This window comes from Tamandua tetradactyla, chromosome 12 (assembly GCF_023851605.1).
Source record: "Tamandua tetradactyla isolate mTamTet1 chromosome 12, mTamTet1.pri, whole genome shotgun sequence".
NCBI lineage: Eukaryota > Metazoa > Chordata > Mammalia > Pilosa > Myrmecophagidae > Tamandua > Tamandua tetradactyla.
The window spans coordinates 32,652,879-32,658,878 of NC_135338.1; the positions used below are offsets into that span (position 1 = coordinate 32,652,879).

Below are 6,000 nucleotides of genomic sequence, written 5' to 3' on the forward strand. Positions count from 1 at the left end.
GGAGAAGGTGTGTTTGTTTATAAAAATTAAAAAAAAAAAAAAGACTGGTGCTGAGGACTAATAAGTCCTCAATAAAGCAGCCCTGGCTGGGCTATACAGTTAACCAGGAACTTAAGTCAAAGCCCAAATGTACCTAGAATAGGGGGTTGCGTAACCCCTGGTGGTATTTTTGCTGTAAACCTCATTACCCTGTGCAACTGTGTCCGTACATCCCAGACTTTCCAGAACTGTCCTGTTTGTCCTTGAGTCCCTGGAAGCACACAGGTACCTGCCAGTGATTGTGCCCTAATGTTTTGGTTTGATAAATGATCACTGTGCCCGTGACACAGGGTGGCATGAAGCAGCAAAACAGCATTTTCCCTCCAGGTGAGGCTCAGTCACTCATCTGGGGAGAAGGCTAGGTGTGAGGGAGTTCCAGCGGGCCAGGGCCCTGGGGGCCTGCCACTCTGGGCACAGCAGTGGGGTGTGCCACCGAATCACACAGCACCCTCAGCAGGGCCTTGGAGATGCTCACAAAGCGACAGCTCCCACTCACAAGCAACACCAAGGAGCACAGGGCTGCTCTATGGGTCTTTTGCTTAGGGCAGGGAGCAGGAGGACTGAAATTTGGGATGTAAGGATGGCCCTGCAGACTTCCAGTACATGCTGCCTGACTGTGTTTTAAATCTCTCTACTACAACTAATCACCTCTGAGGCCTTCAAAGAGAACCTGTTTGCCTTCTTTCCACACTTGTAGGCTTGGCTTGCTTCTTTCCTGTGCTGCTGGGGCATCCCAGTAGGTGTGGTGACACCCTCCCATCCTATCCCCATAACGTGCTGCAGGCCTTGCTTTGGATGTAGGCCTGGGGCCCCTTTGGAGAAAGGTGCATGAATCATTCCTCTGCCCCCTGCCTCCAGACGCAGGCACAGACACACAGTCTCAAAGCCCCAGCACTTGTCCTTTGCCCAGAACACAATAAAGGAATTAGGGCCCATCTAAATTACTGCAGCTGGCACTTCCAGCCTCAAAGTCCAGCTCGTTGGCTCAGTCACACTTCTGACGTGTCCTCTTTGCAACCCTGCCCCAAATCTGGCACGATACAATTTTACTCATTCAAAGAGCTTTCCCGTCTAGGGAAGTCAATAGACATCTCCCATCTCCTTTTCCTGCTGACATCATTCCACATTTTATACAGACACAAATAAGGGTAGAGTCCCAGTGGAGGGGTCTTGAAATGGAAGGCACATTTCAGTCCCCAAGCCCTCATGAGTCTCTCCACCTCTCAGGCAGTTAGCAAGTTGTCAGAGGTGAGGGAGAGGCAAGGGAAATAAATTACCTAGTAAAGGTTAAAAGACAAAAAGATCTTGGTGACTGCAGCTCAGGCCCAGATCTGTCCTGAACATTTGCAATGCAAATCTGCGTTTTGTTCCCGGCCACCGAGGTCTTGCACAATAGCCTGTGTAAAAACATCCACGCCAACAATGCCTGACTGTGCAATCACGCTGTAATTACACGCCGGCAGGAAGCTGCTGCTAGGAACAGCACGATTCAACCTCCAGACATCCCATCTCCGAGTCTGCAAGGCACGGACGCACATTCCTGCACACACCAACGTGTCCCCGCCGCCGCCCGACCGCTGCTACTACACTTACTTGCAGATAGGCTCGAAAACGGGGAGCCGGGGCGCCACTCGCCCGCCCGCCAGCCACAAGTTACTCTGCAAGGATGTCAGAAAACTTCTCAGCTGTTCTTTAAAAACCCTGCGCCACGAGGCTACTGAGGGCGTGGGGAACCACCACCTAAGTTCCCAAACACAATCCTGCAGCCCTAACAGTTTTAGAAAACAGAAAGAACTAGATGTCAGAGTCAGAAGGTTTCAGAGTTTTATATATAAAGCACTCACATATGTACGTGGGTGTGCTGACAGTTTTTATGGCTAAATTGCAAAGTGTTAGGCCTTAGCGATTACTGTTGTGTTCTGGACGTGATGGGGAAGTATAAAGGGGGAGGGAGACAGGAGGGATTTGTTTAAAAGGGATTTGGGGACAATTCGGGATTTGTGTTCCGAAATTGCAGAAGGCTCGTTTTCCCAAACTTCCGAGTTGTTGCTCTGCTCTTGGTCATTGGAGGGCCAAGCAAATAAAAGTATGGGGGAAAGTTCCTTTAACTTCTTTCCTGCAAGCTCACCGAGAGCTGTGAGGAGAAAGAGAACGTTTCCCTGGGAAACCCGGGGCGGGGACAGCAGGGCGAGGAGTAGAGGGTTAGCCCCAGTCGCTGACCCAGGGAAGGCCCTTCCCCGCACCCTCCTCTCGCAAAGGGCGCCTGCAGAGGGCCCGGCTGCAGCCGCGGCGGTTTACAGTCCCTCCGCAAACCAGCGACAACAGAAGCGCAGCCCAGGACCCCCAGACCCCGGCCGCTGCGCTCCCGGGACCCCCGCGCCCGCCGGGCCGCCTCAGCCCGGCCCGCCACATCCCCGCCCTCGAGGCATGCCCGAGCCCCGAAACACTCCCAAAATCCCACGTCTGCGCGCCGGCCGCGCGGAGGGGATGCCGAGCCCGCGCAGCTCACCTGAGCACCGGGTCCCCGGGCCGCTCGAGGGGCGCGGGGCGCTGGGGAGCGCGGCCCGCAAACTCAAACTTTGTTGCTCTCGGGACGGCGCAATCGTCACTTCCTCGCCGAGCGGGCGGCGCGGCCCGGGCTGTAACCGAGCCGCTCGCGCGGTGGCGCGCCGGGCCGAGCTATCGCCGGCCCCGCCCGCGTCCCCGGTCCAGTCTCCTCCGGCCCTGCGCGCCCTCGACTGTCGAGGGAAGCCCGGAGCCGCCGGGGTCGCTTCTGCGCCGAAGAAGCTGAGGCGCCCTGTCCTCTGGCTGGGGCTGTAAGGTGGTCTTGGGGCTGGGGGCGGGAGGGGGGGTAATGGTTCAAGGAACCCGGGAGAGCTGGGGTTCCAGAAGAACACCCCCCCCCCCGCCGCCCTTCTCCAAACAAAAGGGTGGGGGAGGAAGAGAGAGCTTTTCAGTTCGGGATTGAGGCTGGAAAGGTCCTGTGTGGTCTGTGTTTTGCCAAATAATGCCTAAACTGGGCCGTATAACACCGCTTTCCTTCCTGGAGTTCTCTTTCCTACCCCCCATTCTCCCCCAAAGGGTCTACAGGGCCGTCCTTGGACCTTTCCCCGGTTACAGGAGCGCAGAATATTTGCGAATTATCATGCATGTTTCAGTGCCCACGTTGGGGCTGCAAAATGGTTTCAGTTCTAACCCTACCCCTTGACTCCCACCTCTTCCCGTTATACGCTAATTTACAGATCTCTTTGGGGTCTGATACATTCCGTGTTTCATCTCTAGCCAGAAGTGACTTAGAGAGGAAGGTGGAGAGTGGAATCCTGAGAGGAGGAGCTTCAGGCAATAGTAATTCAGAAATGTATCTTTGCTTAAAGTAAATTTTCTTCCTGTATTAAAAACTGCAACAACAAAAGCCACCTATTTTGGTTCCTGAGAAGTAACAATAAAATAGTCTTCAGAGGAGAATTCCTGATCCAGTGAGGCTAGAGAGAAAATGGATTTAGCCTTTGCTGTGGTTCTTTCTTTTTTTTTTTAAAGGCGATATTTGAAACTAGTGGAGGGCTTTCATAACAGAAACATTAGCTTCATTGTAGCTTCTCGCAGAAAACAGGAACCTTTTTAAAGGTGGTTCAAAGGCATCAGTTAGGACACAACAATTTTCCTTTTTTCACCAAATACTGCTTCTACTAGCAGTTGGCCAGATGACAGAACTCCTGCCAATACTTCATCTTTTTACCGAAGCACGGAAACCATAGACTTAAGTGAAGGCTTTGTCCAGAAAGGTGGATGTAAAACTGGTGGAAAGTAACATCTGGGAAATGTTCCCCAGGTCTGCCTTAACATCTCATAGGAAGCCGCAAATGCAGACTCACCCAAAGGTTGGCAGTTTGAGGATCACAGCTCTCCTAGCAACAGAAAATCCCCCACATTGCAGCTGTTATACTCTAGTTCTGATTTTACTGAGACACTAATGGCACGTTAATAAATACAAAATGTGCCATGTAAGAAAAATAATATTGCTGTGAGAAAGAAAGGAGTGATTATTAGACTCTCGATAATGATGACATGCTGAAATTTTCATTGCATTCATCCCGTTGTGGGGGGGTGTCGGAGGGATTGCCCGTTTCGATTTTGGAACAGATAGAAATAATTCCTTAGTTCTTTCTGCTTAAGGCAACCAAAGATATAATCAGGAGGAATGGAGAGAATACACCACTGAGGCTTCCAAACATAATCACGTGATAATCGGTGTTTGCTAGCACAAAAGGAGAATATTTCTTTGTTCAGCATTGTGATTCCAAACCGTCAGTCACAACCATGAATATTCAGCATTTCTGCATGCCTCGGAGTAATTAGCAGACTATGTAAATGTGTGGAGGCTTAACACATATATATATGCACACACACACACATTGCAGTTTAGGGCGGTTGGTGGCTGGAGTGTGGGGCAAACAGAGGCACCATTTCCCACTGCACTTGGGAGGCTGTGGTAGGCAGCCCCTAAGAAGGACCCCCGATAATCCCCTGCCTCCCGGCCTTCAGGCCCTGCTGGTAATCCCCTCCCCTTGAGTGTGGGCCGGGATGACTGACACACTTTAACGTATAGAATATGGCAGAAGTGATATGATGTCACTTCTGAGATTAGGTTATAAAAAGAATCCTGTGGTTTCCATCGTGGGTGCGCTCTCTTGGATCGCTTCCCCAGGGAAGGGGAGGGGGGAAGCCATGTCCGGAGGCAGCCGTGTGGAGAGGGTTTGAGGTCTGCCAACAGCCAGTATTGAGCTTGGAAAGGATTCCCCACCCGCATGCTAATGGATGGATCCTTCAGGTGAGACCTTCAGCTCCAGGCAGCAGCCTGACTCCAACTTTAAGAGAGATCTTGAGCCAAAGGCACCCAGCTAAACTGCCTGGATTCCTGAGGTACAGAAACCATAAGATAATAAATGCTTTCTTGTCTTAACCCACTAAGTTTGGAGCAATTCATTACACAGCCATAGATAACTAACAAAGAGATCAATGGAGAAGTCAATTGTGCCCAATGACAGCCTCGTGTGGGAAACAGAACATGGAGGAAGAGACAGGGAGCTAATGGAGACCTAAGTGAAACACACAAATCGAAAGAACAGAAGCCCCTGGCTCTCAGCCCTTTTGCAGAGCAAGGGTCATCCTGGAATTTAAACTAGGTCAGAGGGCGTGGACTGCTGCTTGTTCCCAGGAGGACTTGGTGTTGGGAGTCACTACCTGTCAGTACATGCAGATGTCTTCATGTCACAAGTCCTGACATCTGTCCAGGAGTTGTCTTCCTCTTCCTGGGGGCATTTACCCTGATCCCAGGATCCTCAGGCCACAACCAGTGGCCACGGGGTTAAGCATTGGTCCTGGAAGTCTTGAAAACAGGGCCTTCAACTCTGGCAGAAAGAAAGGGTGGGTGATTCCATGGGGGGGGGGGGGGTCAAAAAACGAGAAAGAAAGGCTTTGCAGTCCTGCAGGTGAAGAGAAAGTCACGGACTATCTCTGTTGAGAATCACCTCTACAACTGTTTCCAGGGCCATGAAGAACATTCTGTCCACATGATGGTGCCTTTCCCTCAGCATCATTTCCTCTCTGGTTGGAACAAATTATTTACTTTGAAAATATGAAACAAAGTTTTAGGAAGCAGGAGGGATGTTACAGGCCAGTCTTCCCTAACCAGAACAGATATCCTTCCTGTAATCACCATTGCATCCCCCTCCCCTCCACCAATCCTACACGAGCTGGCAAGTCTAGAGCCTGCTTGTTTTCCCTCCAGAGCTGCTAGGCTCCGGTTTTTCTCATGTGCAGAGGCTGCAGCTGCCATTTACCATGCCGTCATCCGGTTGCTATGACTGGTAAGGCTGTGGATGTGCCAGAACGTGAATATATTAATTTAACAGGAACTAGGCTCAGCACATACATTCCTTGTTAGGTCATTTGCTTTGCTAC

General features: G+C 51.2%; 1 protein-coding gene across 3 annotated transcripts in view; it reads right to left on the reverse strand.

Annotated features, from left to right (window-relative positions):
• The window catches only part of MIDEAS (mitotic deacetylase associated SANT domain protein), a 69,162-nt gene extending 63,764 nt beyond the window's left edge, over positions 1 to 5,398 (reverse strand). For 2 of the 3 annotated variants that reach the window (XM_077123004.1, XM_077123009.1), the window contains exon 1: positions 2,549 to 2,672. The gene's annotated coding sequence lies outside the window, so the exon portion shown is untranslated. Of the gene's footprint in view, positions 1 to 2,548; positions 2,673 to 5,280 lie in introns of those variants that run through there. The other variant, XM_077123006.1, reaches the window with a different exon arrangement.
• Positions 5,399 to 6,000: the final 602 nt, after the last annotated feature.